This window comes from Larus michahellis, chromosome 1, assembly GCF_964199755.1.
Source record: "Larus michahellis chromosome 1, bLarMic1.1, whole genome shotgun sequence".
NCBI lineage: Eukaryota > Metazoa > Chordata > Aves > Charadriiformes > Laridae > Larus > Larus michahellis.
In genome coordinates, this window is record NC_133896.1 from 20417892 (window position 1) to 20439420 (window position 21529).

Consider the following 21529-nt stretch of genomic DNA (forward strand, 5'->3'; position numbering starts at 1 on the left):
TCTGAATTGTGGAAGGTAGTTGCAGATAAGGACTAATCTTTGTTAAAGGACATTCATGGTACCAGCCTAATCCTTGTGCACACTGCATGGATGCATAATGTGGTACTTTTAATAGAAGTGACTTCTGTTATTTTTCTCTGAAGTAGTTTTCTCTGGGGAAAAATATGTACATATTTTTTTCAATATATTTTTGAACAGTAAATCTTTTCTCCTTTCTCGGTTAAATGTTTACTCATTTAGCTGTATACTGAACTTCGGGAGAGCGGAGGGAAAACCCTAAATAATAATAGAAATGACAAATTATGGATGCTAAATGTGAAACACTGCTAGACCTGAAGCCAGAAAGTAACTATGTGAGATGATGCAGAAAAACTTCTTCTGACACCTGACAACTGAAACCTGTTGTGCTTTAAGGCGTTGGTGTTGCTAAGTAAATGGAGAAGTGCCTTGCTGTGTTCCCACAGTGCCTTAATAAGGTTTCGAATAATAGCTATCATCAAACAAAAAAGTGTCTGGTCCAAAATTGCTGCTTATCTGTTAAAAAAATTAAAGCATTAACATTTGGAACATGTGTTCTTAAATTAATATATTATATCGCAATGCAAAGAAGCAGTACACATGTTTAGTAGTTCATTATGCAGAGGTTATTTGTAAGTTGTAGAAAACCTTCCTAGAGGCAGCAGTTTCAAGAATGAAAAACAGTATTTAGGGTCCTGGATCACAAGTGGATAAACCGGGTAAAGATACACAAGCAGCTGATGGATCTTTAGGAACTGTGTTGAAAGTAGCTGCTTCGGGCTTAGACCCTCTTTTATATTGAATATGTAAATTTGAGAGCTCTGATAGTGAAAAACTCTCCTTTGCAGGTCATTTTGCAATAGAATAAAAATTTAAGCTGGTCTGTTTGTTCGAGGGAACAAGCTTTCCTCCCCCAGCTTTTCACTTTGTCATCTCTCTTCCACTTGCGTATGATCATAACTCATAATTTCTGTCTAAAAAACAAGTTCCTTATCAAGTGTTAAGTTTTCACTGTGAAAATTCATTGTTAGAAATGTGGGGGGAAAAAAAGTCCTATCCGTGCTGATACAAATAAAGCTGATGAATCTGATGTTGTTTGGCAGCATTAAGTGATCAAGGGGAAAAAAGAAACACTACCAGTTTAAACTACCTCCACTAGAGGGCTTTGCTAATATTGCTATTGTCAAAAGCTCCTGTACCTCGGATTAATTTTTTAAGTAAATTAATTGAAGTGCTAGTTAATCAGCATCCCCTCCCTTCCCTCTGCCCAGAAAGGGCCAGTCTGTCAGGACTCTCCTGTTGTGCAGCTCAGCAAAAAGGGCCGATGGGTGCCAGCGTGAGGGAAGGCAGGCTGTACCCTGGCAGTCAGCGGTGGCCAGGCAGGGTGAGAGGCTGCTGGGTTCTGCTCCTAAAGCTGGTTGGGAATTTTATGCTAAGTGGGCACTGGAAACAAAGTAGAAATCATTCAGAAAGAAAATGCTTGTCATCACCTTCCTTCACTGAAGATTCACAGAAGAATTTTCACTTGCCATGAAATTACAGAATCTGTCTCTCTCTGGATCCATGAATTTGGAATGTCTTGCTGAACAGTATTTTACTAAGAGACATAAAGAGCGTTCCCTTTTTCCATCCCTTCTGAAGGCCTGATGATAGTTCATAGTTTTTCTGTTAAGACAATTTCTTAAAGAATGGAAGTAGTGAGTTCAGATGTTGTAGCTATGGTGGAAGAGGCTGGAGGGACTCATCAACCAGAGTATACAAGTTGGGAAAAGGAAACCATGAGCTGTAGTGGTGAAACTGGATAGGTGAAACAAGCGAAACGCTGTACCCCACAGAAAGCATCAAAGATCTGAGTTTCTTTATGTGTAAACAGGTATTTTAGATCCAAATTCTTGATTCTACAAAATTACGATGTATTTTATGCTGACATAATTTGCTGTTTACATATTTCAAATGAAAGCAGTACTACTCATCGCTTACCTGTTATATTTAATTTCTTCTTTTTAAGTGAGTTTCTCTTCATAAAGTTCAAAATGCTTTAAAAGTTTGAAGGCAGAAACACAAGACTTCGGAGTTTGAATACTCACTAGAATCCACTGAATTCATAGGTGAGAGAGAAAATTATGGTGGGTCCTGAAGGAGCCGTACATGATCAGGATCCTCTCATATACTTTGGGAGTGGATATAGGAAAAAGGTCAGAATTGATGTACCATGGAAAGGAAATTACCCTAGGTGCTGCATAAGGTAATTTCTTTCCACAGGGAGATGAATTTGTGGATTAAATACTGTTGAGTTGAGCCCCAGCTCTGATAATTATTCATGCACTATTCATGTATTCGTGAAGGGATTAAACAAATCTACCCTCCATAAATCAAAATATTTGGACATTTTCCTAAACAACAAGTTTAGATATATACAAAGTATATGTGTTATATAACTTGAATGTATTCACACAGAACTGCACCAAAAAATCTACTATACCGTGGCCAAGATCTAAACCTGACAAAAAATAAGCACATGTTTACTTTCATATATCAGTTTCTTCAATCTATTCTGTACAACAGTTCTCATGATTAAATATGAGCATTTTTTGTCTTTCCTCTCTCTGACTACAAGTCCATTAATAAATGAAATACGGTGGAGTATGGGTGCACAAGGAAATGAGAGTACAACGTGTTGTACAAGATGAATCAATACTTACTTAGAACTTCGACTAATTTTTTTTCTGATTTGTGTTTGTCTTTCTTGTCCAATAGAATGATTCTTTCCTTGTAGACTTTAAGATTTTCAATGTAAAGAAAAATCCTGCATGAATTCTAACAGAGTTTTCTGTAGCAAAATAAATAAATGCACTCTAAAGGACAGTAGCTAACCATGTGAACACACTTTGATTATTGTCAATGTGAAAGGAAACCTTGTGCTTCAGCACACTTTAGCACACAGTTATCTTCATTACACTTTAAAATACTCTGGTTTATTTTGTATTTGCAATAAATTAAAAGAGCATGCACAAGATCAATGGCTGCACCTCAAGGAATGGGTAAAAAGTTGTAAACTTTCTGGTGCTTGACTGTACTGCAAACAAAATTTCCACATGAAAACTTCAAAACAATTTAGAAATGCTCACAAAGGTTTGAATCTGTTTTCTTTCTCAACCCTAACCAGATTATTTTTGTTGAACTGATGATGTTTTAGAGTTTTATCTTAGAGGATATAAGAAAACAATGAAGATATATGAAAAGGATACTTTAGAAAGTGTTGCCAGCAGCAGTGTATGAGTGATGTTCTTCAAAGTACATAGATATAATTTTGGCTTCTTTGAGGTTAAGTTGATCTCAGTGGAGCTAGGATTTCAGATACAGAGGACGCATACCTACACATGGGTTAGGGTAAAGAACACTGATATCTAAAAATAAAATAAAGGAATGAATATTACTACAACTGGTTCCTCTTTGGTTCTAGTCAACAGAAAAGGTGCAGTTGACAGAAGTTACAGATAAAAGAAAAAGTATAACAATCTTTTTGAAAATTGCTTTCATAGCGAAAGCATCGCATTCCACTAATAAGGAAAAGAGATTAGATAGTCCTTCAGAAGACCTGTCAAAACAGACAACTTAACAAAGAAATATCATCCACATAGCTGGATCCTAACATAAGTCACTATAGTTCTGAAGCAGACTGAAAAGGACAGTAAATTATGGTTCATTTTCCACCTTTAAACTTTTTAAAGGTGTTATCCAAGTTTTCTGGACACCTCTTAAATTTTATAGCTAAACTATGGATATATATTACCCTTTAAAGTTTATTGGTTTTAAGTAGTTTTTCCTGGCAGCTATGGCAGTGGAGAGATAGCAAATGCACTAAAGCATGCAGTGTCTTAGATTATTCTAAAAATTTTCCTTGACTGGTATTTTTTTTTTAATTGCATAATATTGCCAATAGGCCCACCATTCTTCTTATGAAAGCAATGCATTCTTAAAGTATTTTTATTTTATGTGAAATACATGGCAATGTTTTATTGCTGTTAGAATAATACCACATCTGGAATAAATTAAAAAAATAAAAAAAAAAAATAAAAGGGGCAGACAAAAAAATATATATAGAGAAAAAAGAAAATAGAAGAAGATATAGCAACGAAAGGAATAAAAATTAAAATGTTAAGAATAGAGGCAATTATAAGGAAGATGAAAAAGAGCCAATAGTAAAGAATGCACAGAAAGAGAATTATAAAGTCAAATGAAGTTAGACTAGAAATAGAGAAATATGACATAAGAAAAAAAAGAATGACATGTAAAAAGGCAATGTAAACAGAAAAAAAATACAGAAAAAAAAGAATTAAAGTGCTTGGTGGATAGCAAAGTTATAGAAGATGTATATATGCATAGGAGAAAGCCTGGGGGAAAAAAAAAGTTCAAGACAGCCTCAAAAAATTTAGGGAACTCAGGTACTTGAAGCATATATTTGGCAAGAAAGCAAGAATGAAGAGAGAAATTGTTTATTTATCTCATCAACAATGGGAAACAGAATATAAATATACATGGGTAAGCCATTGAATGCTTCTTGAAATATTAATTTTATGCCATTCATTTATTCTGACAGGTGTAAAAGCAGTGCATATTTTCTTACTTTGCTACAGGTGGTGTTTTCTGAGATGGAGTAGAAATAAACTAGAAATGTGTGCTGATTCTAGGAGAAGTGAGACAAAGAATACCAATGGAACATCTTCTGCCTGCAGTAAAACCTAGAGGTGTTTAATTTCAGATGCTGTTTTCCTTTTTCCCCTGAGTTTGCAACTTGGGTTGCAGACTTGCAATGCTGTACAGCATGACCCACATCACTCTTGATGAGGATTAACATAATTTCAGAAAACCTCTAAGTCCATTAATAACAAAAATCTGCAAGGTCAGCTAGAAGGTGTCTATTTGACTACATGATGACTGCCTCCACTTGATTAATGCAGTCAACTTAGACTATTGAGATGTAAAATGAAGCAGTTTGTATACATTCTGCTTTACCCAGAGGCTATCATTTTCAAAGTCATTTCTGGCACCTAATACAACATAGAAATTGAAAAAGTTGGAGCCAACAATTTTTCATTTTGAAATGTCTTTTTTAAAGTTGGAAGATGCATATTTAATGGTTCACCTGAAGCTAGAATCTTCTATTTTATGTTGCAAAAGTAACTAATTTATAGTGACATTTTGGATTTAGGATACCAGAAAGTACCTCTGGTTGGAATGAAAACTTTTTAACTTGGCATAGCCTTGTCATAAATTGCATTCTTATGTCTAATTATGGCTCAAAATTTCAGCGTATTTAAGTTTATGTGAAGTATTTGAGGTGATTTATTAATGGCTGTAATAAATGTCATATCCAGTTTTAGTATTTGTGATTAAGTGCTCTTTTGATTGAGATTTATCTATAGTTTACAGTGTTAAACTAGGTGGATCTCAGTAAAATTTTCTTGAAATTCAGATGTAAATGAAAATTAGCTATTTACTTTTTTCTTTAAGAATTAGAGATAATAAATAGTGATCATTAAATTATTAGGGATATATGCAAAGGTCAGAAGCCCCAACAGTAGTGTCAATATGGCATGAAGAGGTCAAAGTGTAAAAAAAGGGAATTTTTACCATTGTATTTGTGATTGCATCAGTATCTCCAGACTTGATACAAATAACCCAAATTATTTGGTTTAGACATGAAAACAATATTGAACTTGAACTTCTTATGTGCATATTTCTGGAGAAAAACTTATAAACTACGTTTCTTCATGGATAATCTCGTTGCTTTCCTACAGATTCCACCCAACAACTTGTGCAGATTAGGGAAATAATAGTCTTCTGTGTTTTCACATATTGTAGGTATATGACAATGTCTCATGGTTACTGTGGACTGCTTTTCCATCTCACTGGTCCTGAATGATGAACTGAATTTTCAAAGGTGTTAAAATCAAGCGTCACAGAATTAAACTGAAGTACTAAGAATCTAATAATTATACAACAGTATTTTCAAGAGTGTTTGCTTCAAACAATGTTTTCTGACTTCTAATTAGAAAACTAATTCAGTCCAGTTGTAGAACAATGATGAGCTATGTATTTTTCTGTAGTGCCCAACACATCTTTCTTTTTTGGTTTTGTTTTTTCATTAATCTCCCTATTTGTCTGGTCCATGGACTTCCCACTGCTGGCAGGGACACTAGCTGCTAATTATGACATAGTACTTTCCTAATTTAGCACATGCAATCATTAAACACAGGAGGTGCAAATAAAGTATTATCCCTGTAAAATCAAAATATATTGACCATTACTGGCTGTGTTTCAAAACCAATTAAAAAAATGCCAACCTACTAGGATTTAAGATGGCTATAGGAAAAACACATAGGAAAGCCTTTCTTTCTATGAACTCTTTCCACAAATTTGACAGAATGAAACAGAATAACAGTATGATACAAAGCTGTGTGACCAAAAGAAAGGTACTACACGTAGATGAATGTCCATATGGACCAGATGGTAAGTTTCACTGTAGGCCAGAAAGTCACTGGAGTTTATGTTTTGGAGAACTTTCCCAGCATCCTTTTAGTTTTGTCTCAGACCGTCCAGGTGGAAACTAAATATTTCATTGCATCTTTTAGCAGATCTGAAGCTACACCCATTTGCCTAACATACTTGCTGTGTCTACATTTTCATCACATGTTCATTGTTGAAGAGCAAATAATGACTAGCAAGGTGGTAAGACTGTGCTCAGTTCAATTTAATTCTCTGAGACTGTGGGAATGATGTTACGTGTGTCCCACTGTATAAGAAAGTGACATCTGCAATGCAGTTAAAGCTTTATTTAAGGATTCAGCCCATTGGCCAGTACTGACAGATGATGATATGGGCATAGGTTGAAAAATATCATTACTCAAATGCAATCTTTGGGATCCCTTGACTTTTCTTGGGGAAAAAGCAGGAAGGTGGGTTGGGGTTTTTCATCTGATTATGTCTTAAAGTGTCACATGACCCTGAAAACTTTTTTTTATTTTATTTAAAACTTCCTTGTGTTTGATGTTTGTGACTATGCATAAGAGAAAAGTCCTTAAAATCTAAGAACAGAAGTGGTTGTTTAAAGCTTACTACAGAAGTCTGTGATCCTTTAAGGTCTCAGATTAGATAGAATATAAATCATCTGTATGTATGAGATGGATGTAACATGTCATTAAAGACCAAATTGATCCAATAAAAAAATCCGGGTTTTAGTCTTTTACCGGAAGAAATATATGCAATGAACAATTTTGAGATGAAACACTGAAGGCTTGTGTCTCTGAAATATTTTTAAAACTCTAACTTAAAATTTCTTCCTTCTTTTATTTCTTTCCTGTGTCTGTATTTAATCTGCTCCTTACTCTAAATTGGTTTTTATTTAATCTCTACAGCTATGTAGTTTTCATCTGTATGATGTATAGGAATGCACTTTCTTTCTTTTTTCTTTGTAGTCATGCTTTAACTGAGCTTGTTTTCTCTGGTATTTTTGTCCTTTCATTGAAACCTATTGTTGCATTCATTTTTGCTCATTCCTGGAGTTTGTTTCTTTTTCCACTACAGTTCATTTTTCACTATACATTTTTTTCTTTCTGCAAAAGCCTCTCTAGGAGAGGGAGAGGAGAAAAAAAATTACAAAAAAAGCAAGACTAAATAAAAGGTCTTCTTCCCAAGAGAACTGTTAGACTATGCCTTTCTACAGACTTTTTGGTCCTCATCTGCAGTATGAAAAATTAATGAAGATGAGTTTTCACTGAAGAAATTGTCGTCTTGAATGGAATAATCTCAGAACCCGTATTTGTCACACATTTTGGGAAATCTTGAAGAACTGCTAATACCAATGCTTAATTTTTCATCAATACTGTCCTCAGTCAGCAGAATCAGTGGACTACTGCACTTTGTATACAACTGCACAGGCATTCGTTTATCAGATGTTAAAAAAGTCAGAAAACAGAAACGATGATGAAAGTAAGGAAAAAAAATTGGCATGGAGTAAATGAAGTATAACAGAAAAGTCAGAGATGGGGTTAGTTATGATGATTATATAAATATGATCAAACTGGCTACAGATCACTTGAGAAGGAATAGATGGAAATGAAAAGACTCTTGAAAAACATGTTTTACATATATCGACTGTGTGTCATTAGAGGCATGTCTATAAGATTATTAAAAAAAAATGACTATTCAAAAATAGTAGCATAAGAGGTAATTATACCTTGAATTGTTTGATATAATCTGCATTGTAACAAAAAATGTAAATGTCACTATAGTTTTTTTCCTTAAAAAGGTATTCTGTGATTTTTTAACCTCTCTCCTTCCTCATTATAAAGTAAGCATGGAGTAACGAAAATTACACATCTACAGTTTCCAATAGAATTCAGTGGAACATATTACCTATCTGTAGTAATTCAAAAGAACTGCTGATAGAAATTATGCAAGAAAGTTCATCTATACAGCAGAATAAAAAAGTAATTGGAAAAAATAGAAAAAATATTGTAAACAATAGTAAATATACAGATTAGGAAATTATAATGACGAAGTCAATATACTCAAATATGAAAGCAAACCGTGACAGAAGAAAATAATACTTTCTACACTAAAATAATTTAGTAAGATTATTCCAGTTAATTGGAGTCTAACTTGGCACAGTGACACAGTACTTCTTCAGTGGAGAAGACTAGCTTATTACAGGGGAGAACTAGAAAGCAAATGTTGTCTGCTCTTTTGCAGCTAGGGAATTCTTTGTCAAATTTAGTGATTAAAGATCAATTATGCCACTCTATCACTTAACTCCAAGAAAAAGGCTAGGTACTGAAAATACATTGTGGCAATATTTTTGTCTCTCTATTATGCTTTCAGCAGTGTACTCTTATCTAGCTATTTCCTTGCACAAAGTTCTTTCTGTTTTACTCCCTAAAAAATTGAAATAAAATGAGGTTTAAGTTGGATAGAAGAATACCATGTGAAAAAAATTAGGCAACTTGAATATTCCTCATTCAAGATTATTGCTTTTTTAATTAACAAGAAAAACATTTTTGTATTAAACTTTTTTGTCAGAGCATTGAACTTTCTGCATTCAACTCAAAGAATAATTTAGGTCAATATAGTCACATTTTAGTGTTTAAGGTGGTTTCTATAGAATAGGACTAAATTTATTCCAAAAGAATATAAAATTTCTAAAAATGTAAGCAGATGCACTTTATAAATATATAATTAACAGTATAGAAGTAAATTAGTGATTTAGTGTGTCATGTAAGTCACGCATCATCAGAGATTACCTTGAGAATTAAACTTGCTTCAAGTTTACAGCTATTATGAATAATACTAATAAGGTATCCTAACAGCATACTAAAAAGGTTACATATATTACTCCAGATAAAGGTTTGTAATTAGGGGAAATAAAACTACAGCAACCTAGACTAAGAAAATAGATTTCTGACAATAATTGCCACGGCCAGGGCAATACTATACATGTCCGCTACAGGAAAAGCACTGAAAGAGACTGTATGTCAGTTTGAATAATATTTGAGGATTGAGGAAGGCAAAGAAACTTACCCATCAAATTTAGTAAATGACACAGAAAAATTACTCCTTTCCAAGATTTGATCTCAATGTGAATAATTATAGAATTATAATTTGGGTTTATTAGAAAAACTGCAGTTACACTGTGCATACTATCTTTAGGAGATACGAAACAAGACCTGATGTGCTGAATAGCTAACCATGGAAAATAACCTTCTAACCTATTTCTACAAAACAGTCTTTAATAAATACACTTTCAAAAGTCCACTTGCCACTTTACTTTCTAAGCCAGGTACAGAATTAAATTTTTAACAAAGTAAAATTCCCAGAACTTCAGATGCCAATCAGGTGAATTTCTCTCAGAAAAATTTAACCTAGTTGCATTTTTATGGAAATCCAGTACTAAGGGATGGAGGGTAGGAGTGTATATATGTGTGAGTACATATATATCAAGGTTTCTCAGTGTGTTAGAAGAACCATAAATGCATAGCAGTGTTTGTGGAGCTATACCTTCATGTTTTTCTTCTCAATGGTTTGTTACAGCTCAATGACACTTTTCATTCAGTGCTCACTATAAGTATTGTACAGGTAAAGAAATCAGGGACAGGAAGCATTTGTTGGGCCATCTACTCTATATCTTTCTGCCATAGAACATGATTCTTTATATTACATTTAGCTGGGATAATAGTCTTAGGACTAGAGCCATGGCCTACTTGGGACTCCTTTTGTCAGGCCAGCAGAACTCAACATCGGAGGATGATCAGGCTAGCTAACCAAAGTGGCGTGAGCAATGTTCATCAGCAGTGAAGGACTACTCTGGGCATGCCACTGCCTCATCCTCAAGGTGATAATGAAGAAAAGTCCCTACACTCATCTCTTTCTCAGGAGATGATTTGAGATGTTCTTTGGAACATAGTTTTAGAAATAACACTGTTAATAACAGATTCGAGATTCTACTCCATGATCCAGGAGCCCAAATAGTGTGCTTGGTAGACTTGAGCCCTTGAGCTTTCAAAATCTTTATTTGTTTATTTATTATCCAGCTATACCTATGTGTTAGGATATTTTCTTCTGAAGCATCTAAGATGCCTTGGTATGCTTAATAATACTAATAAATGGAAACATTTTCCGATTCAGAATGGGTATGTATTTCTAATTCTTTTTATTCATGCTGGTCTTGTTTCTTTCAAATTCAAATTGCAATAATCAAGTACTTTTCTAAGAACACACCGTTCTTAAGGGGTGGCTTTTACAATTAAAATATTCTTGCAGTCGTGGCTTTGGCTTATATTGCATTATCCCTCTCTTTTTTGAGGCAAATAACATGCGGGTACGGAGGAAGAAAATTACAAACCATTTCCCAATAAAGGAATAATTCAAGCTTTTCCTTCATTCACAGGAAAAAGTTGTTAGATTGGGAAAAATATTAAAATTTGTTGTCCAACAGAAAAATCACCACACATTTTATTGAAGTTCACCAAAGAAAATACCTGAAGGTGTCTACTTATTCTAAACGTTACAATTTATGAATCTCCAATCTGAGCAGAAATGACCGTGTAATACCCATTACAGTCAATGGAGTTCCAGACAATACAGTCAGACCAACCTTAGAGGGGGGTTGTGCTTACCCTGAAGTACCACCTACAAAATGACTCAGTTTTCTATGTATGGGCATCCAGTGCTACTTGGATGTCATAGTGGAAGCTGCCTCATTCCAGCTGCCTTCACAGAAGGGTTTTGAACTCTTGTAGATCCTCTGAGGTATCTGCCAGTCCTACAGACACCATAGGATGACACTAGAGTATTTGATGTCTTTAACGTCTTTGACTTAACCAAAAGAATCTAGTTCTTACTTCAGAGACCTAATATAAGTTCATACCCTGATTTCAAACAGAAATAAATGTTTTGTAGAAAAAGCAAGAATGCTCCAATTTTTGGAATTTATTTCTAGAAAATGAATGTCAAACTTCTCTGCATCTCTAAGCATTCCTTGTGTAATAAAATTATTTATAAAACATCTTCCACACTTCCATATTCAAAGAAGTTTCATTTATGATACTGTTCCGAAATCCTCTCCAGTTAGTATTTTCCTATGAAATTCTCATTGGCCCCCAAATCTGCCAAATCTGCACTGGGATTATCAGTGTTGCCTGATAATAACTGAGTTATATCCCAAAACAACTTTTTTTAAGAACCTTTGAACCTCTGTCTATAGCAAAAAACACCCTAAAAAACCCCAAATAACCAACCAACCAACCAAACTCTTGGAGTTTTTGAAAAATCACTAGTAAAGAAATGTCTAGATAACATGACTATGGTGAATGAAAGACTTGAATGCTAATGTGTGTCACTTGCATTGAAAGCTGCGTGGAGACAAAGATTTATGACAGATGGTAGGCTTTTAATTGCATGTTGTTCAGGAAATATAAACACTGAGCATCTGTGGTCAAGTCACTAGTTATATAATTGTCAGTGAACCAGACACTTAAAAAAACCCTAGAAGTTTCTTACAAACTAACACTGGCAGTTTCAGTTTTGAAAATTACTTTTCTTCTATCAGAATAGACTAATCTAAAAACTGTGCTTCTTGACATTGAGTTTTATCTTTCTAATATATACCTCACTTGCATATGTCATTGTTTAACCCCAGGTGGCAACTAAGCACCACACAGCCACTCGCTCACTCCCCCCCGGTGGGATAGGGGAGAAAATCAGAAGGGTAAAAGTGAGAAAATCTCATGGGTTGAGATAAAGACAGTTTAACAGACAAAGCAGAAGCTGCGCACACAAGCAAAGCAAACCAAGAAATTCATTGACTACTTCCCATCAGCAGTCAGGTGTTCAGCCTTCTCCAGGAAAGCAGGTCTCCATCACACAAAAAGGCTACTTGGGAAGCAAAACGCCACCACTTTGAACATCCTCTCCTTCCTTCTTCTTCCCCCAGCTTTTTATTGCTGAGCATGGCATCTTATGGTATGGAATATTGCTTTGGTCAGCTGGGGTCAGCTGTCCCAACTGTGCCTGCTCCCAACTTCTTGTGCACCCCCAGCCTACTCACTGGTGGGGCGTGGTGGGAAGCAGAAAAGTCCTTGATGCTGTGTAAGCACTGCTCAGCAATAGCTAAAACATCCCTGTGTTATGATCACTTTTTTCAGCACAAATCCAAACCGTAGCCCTGTACTAGCTACTATGAAGAAAATTAATTCTATCCCAGCCAAAAGCAGCACACATGAAAATCTTGTATTGTTAAAAATGAAGTCAAGCAATACTGTGGATTTGTATCTTATGCAGTAAATTGGAAGTAAACTGTATTTAAGTTGTACCTTCCTATTTAAAATGCAGATTCCTTTTAAAGATATCTCAAATACCTGATCTAGATGGCAGATGGGAGGTAATCATTTAAAATTTCCAAGGGATTGGAAAAAATAATTCATCTTCTTATGGAAACTACATCTTCAATATGTCATTTCACGAGACAGACATGATTTTAATGTAGAGTTTACACTGAGGCTCGGTTTCAAGCAAATATATGAAAATTGTTGCCCACACAGCATGATTTAGGTTGAGTCTTTTCTTGGAACACAAGATATGCAAATACCAGAACACACAATCTTATAAATTTGATTGAAATGTAAGACTCATTGACTCATATTCTAAAAATGTTCCTGCTCCCTAAATAATACTGATGCTTTTTAAACTGGAATATTAAGATACAATTTTTTTTTATTAAAATATGAATAATTTCACTCTTAGGCAGCAGCAGGAGCCAGGCTGCCCTGCAAGGTGGATAAGCCAGGCACCATGGGTGATATCAGTCCTGTCTGTGCCCTCATCAACAGATGCCATCCCACAGATCCTCAGCAGATCAGTGGAGTGGAGGTGGTTAAGGCAGGGTTCAGCAGTAGAAGAGGGGATGGACAGGGGGACGAAGGAGGAGAGGAAAATAGAGAGAGGGAAAATAGCAAACGGACCAGGACAATTATAAGTTTACCCATAAATTAAAATTAGTGTCAAGCAATAGAGATTATTGTGAGGATCGGTCTAGTGGGATGAGCGGCATGGTGATTACACTGAACAAGATGATCCAAAAAATCTGTAAAAAATTCTTAAGATACTGCCCCAGAGCAAGGAAATGGAAAGGTTAAAAACAGATGCAAGTGGAAACTTGTCTGTTGCCATTAATAAAGTGCTGAAAACTACAGATTTCCCTGAAATGCAGGTAGGCATAGGACATTAGAAATAATACCCTCAAATATGAAGCTGTTCAAAATAAGGCTTTCTCTTCTTCTGGGAAATTGTGTTTTGCTATCATTTCCTCTGGGAAATGATAGAACAAAATTCAACCATCATTTGGGACACATGGCTTTTATTTCACATTTGAATTGTAGAGACTATGCAAATGATCACTAATTGCTCTCTGGAGAATGGTGTGCCCCCTTTTTGATCTATGTCTTTATCCTGTTCATTCTTCCGAGAGTACAGAAACATTGGAGGAATTGCACAGCATGCAGTTTGAACAAAGGTTTTGAAAGAGAAGATGTTTAGGAATGTAAAGTGTGTCACAAATTTAAAATTCTCAGTTTTTTATATATAATACAACTTGAGGGAAGGTTATGTGATCTTTTTAACTACACAACACAACAATTGCTTTTGATTAAACGTTTTTTTATTTACACTGACAAAATGTTTATAAGCCATTATTTCTCAATTGGTATAGTGAGTTGAATATAAGATATATATTCTCAATCTTAACTCTGTTACTAACATTTTCAAAAATAGACTACGCTTCAATTGTTCTCCAAACCATTCCAAAGATTGAAAGCCACAGGCAAGAAACAGTAATTTACACAAAATGCTGTAAACATTAGAACTCTATTCAGTAACTTCAAAGCATAAAATAAGTTTAGCATTTCACATGCTAAAACTACTGTTGTAAACCCTGGCTCACTCTAGGAAATAGGTGTTTCAGGAAACTTTAAATCTGTGAATCTACATAAAATTGCTATCCTTTCTGTTTTTAAATGTACAAGTAAGACTGTATTGATATTCAGAGTGGTATTATATATTCTTTCTAGATCTGGTCATTTTAAAAATACATCCATTAACTTATCTTTTCTTCTGTAGCAATATCAAAAATCTCTTGTGCAATATTCTGCTGTCCAAAGTGTAGGCAGTCCTCCCATGGTGATCTGTAAAACAATTAAAAAGAGATTATCTTGCCCCTGTAGACACAAAGGTATCAACCAAATTAATGATTTATACTTCAACGGCTTTTTGTGTTTCTCTCAGTTATTAAGAAATTCACTTACAAAACAGTCAATCTTTAAAATGCATGCAGCTTCACAGTTGCTAGTGTAAATTAGTTATGAATATACCATTACCCTAAAGGAAAATGACAATGACCTAGTACATGATAATGTAATTAAATTAAGCCCCTCAGCTTCAATATCATACCAAAAATACATACATCTATAGTAAGAAATGCTCTAGGATTGAGCAAGTCTGGAAATTGGAATAAAAATTATTCTCTCTTAAAGGACATAGGAAATATGTTAGTATAAAAGAAGAAAATTTAACTCTGAAGCAGTATTAAACTTATTAAACTTTTAAATGTAACATTGGCAGGTAATGTTAAAGTAACTTTGAACAAATCCTCAACTGGTGTAAACTGGCCTAATCTCATTAAGGACAACGGAAATATACTAATTTATATGTGCCTAGAGTCTGTCCTTAGGGCTTTTTTCTCTTGTACTCATTTATTCATGGATCTCTAAATAACACTTCATTACTAATAACAAGGAATGCATTTCACCAACAATTTCAGTCATCTACAGCTTTGAAAGGTCATGTCTGAAACCCATTCTGTGAATGTACAGAGACATATCTTCTATCAGCATTTTCCTAATTGGGACATTCCTTAGAAAATTACAGGAAAACAAACATTCTGACTTTCCTTATCTTTCATGTGTTCTCACAAAGGAGAGAAAAATGTCTGTCAGGAATATATCTTACAAGTGTACATTTCATCTGCCTGTTTTCATTTTTACTGTGATGACTCACTTCAGTTGTGATTCAATTCAAGACCCAAATTCTGTACAAAGTTATTAACTGGAAGCATCAAGACATTTGTTATGACATGTTCATTCCTGTCCCTTTCCCTTTAAATGCAAGAATTGGGGGGTGGGAGGAGAGTTGTTTCATTTTTGTTTGCGTGTGTGTGTATTTTTTCCAAATTTAAGACAGTTTGTTTCGTCTGGCATTTCAAAATTTGCTTCTGGCAACCTACGTCACAAGAAGACAGATATATTTGCTCTGACCCAATGAATAACCTAGATCTTCAGAGTCAAATATCTTCAACGAAGTATATCAACTGGTTGACTATTGACAGCTATTGATACATAGAAATAGCTGAAAGATATTGATAACGCTTGCTAATAAGTCAAAAACTTATCTCAAATTCCAAAATTCTCACTGTATTCATTAAAATCATTAAAACTATTGGCTGAATGAGTACCATTCTCATATGAAAACTGATGAATGAATTAAAAATACTCCAGTTCAGTCTGCAATTATTTTGGTTATACTCTTCCAAATCTGATTTTATTTTGGCACAATCAAGATACTGATAAATGAAAAAGGCTGCTTATGCAAGATTTCTGCTTCACTTAAACCTAAGAAACATAAGTATTTTGAAATGTTTATCTCCCACTAATTTCATGAAGCATAAAATGTTCTCAAATTCCACCTTCAGGGGCTAATGAAGTTTCATTGATGATTGTGAAGTTGCTCATGTCTAAGTGCTGTTCCAAAGGAGTAAATATGTTGTATACCTTTAGATATAGATATTTTGAATTTAATTTTCGTCTTAGACCTTGTCCCTCACTTTTCTAGACATGTTCTTATATGACATCCTTGTAGGCTTGTGTCAAAGCACATAACTGAGTCCTATACTAGAAACTGTAGATTTCCATGCACAAAAGTTATTCAAATTTTGGCGTAGTAATAAACTGCATAAAACCACAAACGCAATGGAAATCTATATCAGCTCTGTCGATAGTACAACTAAGAGACTGATCGATGCAGGTTACCTATAAGCAAGAAAAGAGGAAAATGAGAGCAGCTAACAGAAGACTTGCAGGACCTGCCCTGGGAAGTGCAGAAGTTGCTGAAGACACTTTCAACTTGCAGGGGTAACAGAAACCCAGTCTCTTCCTCAGTAATCTTTCTTTGTTGTATCGGGACAAGCAGAGTGTGACAGGGTTTACATTTTTTTCCAGCTGGTGGTGTGTCACGTTAAAAGGAACGTAGTTTCAATATTTGTCTGTCAGAGTCCCAGGACTTTCACTGATTTACTATCAGAGTCCCAGCAAAGGACTTTCGCTGAATCAGATTCACAAATAATTGAAATTAGTTATTTTATTGACAGCGGCGGTTGCACGTTTGAGATTGCTGTTGATAAATTCACTAACTACAATAGTGCTAATTACTTAAGGTTAATATTGCTAGCAAAAATAACGATAGTACAACAACCTGGGGTAACATTCACCAGAGGGTGAAAGGCGCAGCACTTACCCAGAAAGGTGTCTCTGCCTGGGGTGGGGGAAGAGAACACAGACCATTGACTGGTCCGTCAGGTGTCAAGTTTCTTCTCTCCCAATTTAACAGTCATTTTCTCCATCTTTTTGTCCCCAAAATTACAAGGTTTCCCTCCCCTAGGTGACGTGTAGTATGATTTGGGTGGAGACACAAGTGCTATAGTCATATATGTTTAGCATGGTCTCTAAAATCTTCATTAGCATATACAGGGGTGTCAACTTCAATATGCATTTCATAGGTAACGAGGCAAAGGTCAATTACAGGACATGGTAGCCTCTCAAGGAAACAAAAAGCTACACAGAGTCTCTGTTATCTTGATTTTACTGTCTCTGCTGACGAAAAGCAGGTCTGTCCCGGCTCCCCAAGACTACCCCATTATTTATGTATCCTGTGATAGCCAGACAAGCCTTCACTCCCCTGGGTTGCACAAGAGATAGCAAAGCCAGTCTTAATTGCTCTTTGAGCACAGATACTTCACCTTATTATCCAAATTTCACATGGTGCAAATCCAGGAATATAATTTCATGTCAGCACATGCCACTGCTGGCCAATCCAGCTTCCCTCCTCTCTTAGCACATCTAGTACAATAATCACATGCAGACTCTTTATCCAATGGCTTTCCATCAGCTTTCCTGTACTGTGAAGAGCCTGTCAGACATTGTCAAATAAAGAATTTCAGGTAGAGCAGACAACAGTTAATGTAAATGTGGTATTGGTTTGGACATGGGATGTCATTTAAAAAGGAAGGAAGGAAGGAAGGAAGGAAGGAAGGAAGGAAGGAAGGAAGGAAGGAAGGAAGGAAGGAAGGAAGGAAGGAAGGAAGGAAGGAAGGAAGGAAGGAAGGAAGGAAGGAAGGAAGGAAGGAAGGAAGGAAGGAAGGAAGACCTTACATTTACAGAAGGTATTGTTTATTCTTATTAACTTGCCAACTTACTCATGAAGGATCAAGTTCTGAGACTTTTAAAAACATACTTCATTAAGAATGCTGCTAAAAAATAAATAGTAAATAAGAAAAAAAAGTACAAAATATTGATAATATCATTAAAAGTTACAAACATTTTTCCAAGAAGTAGAGCTAGACAAGTGTTTATTTAGGGAATCAACTTTGCCTCTGAGGGCTTAAAAAGAAGAAAAAAGAAAAAAAAAGGAAGAGTACCTTAAGAAACAAACATACATGAAATGAACTAACAGTATAAATGTCAGAGAAATTTGAACTCTGAACTTCAGCAAGTTTGGAAACTAATGTCTGAAAGAAACAAGAAGCTTTCAAAAAGGTATGTCACATAGAAAATTGCAATAGATGTGTGTAGAATCCATGGCTCCTATTTTCTTTTTTTTTTTTTTCAGAAAACTTTTAGACAAATGAGGAAACCCTATAGTATACTATAGAAATTAAAAATTGTCACAGTCTGCTGTCCATGCTATTTGAAAGATCCCATATATGAGTTCTCTCTAACCTAAAATCAGCTATAGTGCAAGTAAATTTAAAAGCAAATGGCTGGACGGCTTTTTGCAATGGGTTCAGGAAAGGGAAGAACTTTCCTTCTGGTTCTTCCTAGCAAAAAAGAGAGCCTGAGTTTTTATGTTTCGTTGATTTGTTTTGCTTTTTTTTCTTGGTGGTGGCTGTTTTGTTTCTGGGGGGTGTGGGTGTGTTTTTTGGGTTTTTTTGTTGTTTTTTTTACAGTTTTTAAGACAAGTCTTAGTCATGGTATTGAATTAGACAGAATTGTTAACATAATGATACAGGATAAAAATCCCCCACCCACGTCACCCTAATACCCACCTCTCCACTCCCAAGTCTTCCACTCTTCTTCCTGCATGATAGATCAAAAATTAAGGGAAATTAAAAGACCAAAATAAAAAAGTATAATCCTTCTGTGGCTTATAATCGTCACATTCCAAACATCTATATCCTGCAGAAGTTGACATTAAGAAACAAATTTCCCTGTTTTTCCTGATCCTTTAAAAGCATTTATTTTGCCTTTCTCTCAATTTTAGTTTTATTTATCACACAAGAGAAAATGAGCAGTGCCTACTCAGGCAGCAAGTGACTGAAAAATCTTGTAAATAGGCTGCAACCCACCTGGAAAGAATATACAATAAGTAACTGGATGGTGTTCCATTTCTAATTCTGTGATTTATAAAGCCTATGAATATAGGCATGATTTTAAATACTTCTTTATAACTTGCTAAACTGAGGGAAGAGTTACCCCTGTGGGACATCTCTATTATGGATTTTAATAACATATCTCAGTAAAGATGATAATGTTCAGAAGTTTGATTTTTAGGACAGATTCAGCATCCCTGGTGGAAGAAAACATGATGATAATTTTTACTGTACAAGCTGGTAGCAGAAAATAACTGTATTTCGCAACATTATATGTTTTAAAGTTATGGGCTAAAACATTCTGTTTGGGGCATTTGACAACAAAGTGGAATATAATATTTTACGGTGCATGTTTATCAAGCTAGATCTGGATTATTGCTAATAGTTAGTAGCACAAGATTCTAATATCATAAGATAGCGGAAATGAAAACTAAATATGAAGAGAAAAAACTTATATTTTCCTTGAAGGGAAAAAAAAAAAAAAAAGGACTGACTGAGATATTAAACATTGCAGCGCTCACGTACATTTTGGTTCACTACAATTTCCACAGAGGTCAGATGTGACCACTCCGATCATTATTTTTGACACTACTAAGTCGTCATTTCTACATATTCAGCAACCTAATTTCCATTTGATCATCTCCATTGACTAACTCTAGAATTATAAATTTCTTGTCTGCTTAATTTCTAGTACTTAGAAATTGCATCTACAAGTTTTCCCGAGACTTCTGGAGAGTTGGCAACATAAATAACTTTTCCAGAGAGCACTTAAATGCAAGGTGGAGTCCAGTTCTAAACATTCATTTTAATTAATATTTCCACATTTCAAGAACTCAATCGAATATTTATGAAACTATGTAACTACTGCTACGTTTCATATGGTGCATTATAAAGATTAAAATATTTCACTGAGCAATATTTTCTTTTATAGCAAAAGTTTCCTTCTGTCAAATATTTATGAAAGTATGAGTTAAAATTCCTGTTTTAATGTAGAGATTGATTTTTTCACCTCAGGCCATGGGCCCTTCTTTTTAAAATATTATCTGTATTCCCAAGTGCACTTTTCTGTTTGTTTTTTTTTTTTTTTTATCTTTCAGGTCATAGAAAATATGTTAAAGTCTAAAAAACTGAGTGTTGCACTATAAAAATTGTAAGATGATGTTAATTAATTTCCTTCCTTATCATTTAAGAAGAATTCCACTTGATAATAAAGTATTTATATTGTAGGTAAGGCATACATTTCAATATATTCAATAAGTCTTGAAGGATATCCAGGGAACTCATTAAAGGCCATGACCTTGAGTAAACTTTATTTAGCCTGGAGGTTACTGAAATAATGCAGTGTTTTTCAGAGGTGATAGTATGAATGCAGAATATTAAACACTTTTTAAAAAAATATATTCTTACCAAAGTAGTTCTACATTAAATTCACCTCTGTTTTTACTCCAGATACTTTTAATTCACTAGTGAAGTAGGCACAATGAGACTATAGAGAATATGAAGGACACTGTTCATATTTGGCTGAAAACTGTTATTCTATGCATGCAATGACTGCCATTTATACACTCAAGAAGTCAGCAACATATAAAGGAATGATATGAGGGAAAGAAAAGCTTTAAGAGGGCAATCAGGTCTGAGGGAGCTTAAAGGATTGTTTCGAGGTGAATTGCCATTATACAGTTGAAGAACTGAAAAGACAGATGTTGTCTGCTCAAAAAAAACTGATCCAGCAAAACCTACAGGGTAACTGTTCTATATAGAGTTACCCCATGCAGCATTTTGTACAGCCCTGTAGCAAGTAGCCTGAATCTCTTCTATCTTGTATTTTCTCTCTATTTAAGCCATCACATAAAACATTTATTTAAAATAATGGATTTTCAAACTAACAGTTTTCTCATGGATTTTTCTGGGTTTTTAAGAAACGTAGCTGGATATTGAGAGGAATTATTCCTATGCTAATAGTTAAGAACTAGTTAGTTTGCATAATCCATTATTAAAATCTGTGGGTTTATGCAATCACTCAGCTACGATGCTGACTAAGTCACCAAGTTTCTGGCTGTGAGAGTAAAGTGAACGAAGTATTTTTAAAGGAGAAAAGCAAACAGCAGGTGGTAAATAATTCAGATCTAAATAGCAGAGTGAATTTTCTCTTCTCATTCTGATGTTGCTTGTTTTCCTGTCTTTCTGCTCGTTTTCTTTAAGAAACTCAATATTCATAGAATCACAGTATCATAGAGTAGTTTGGGTTGGAAGGGACCTTTA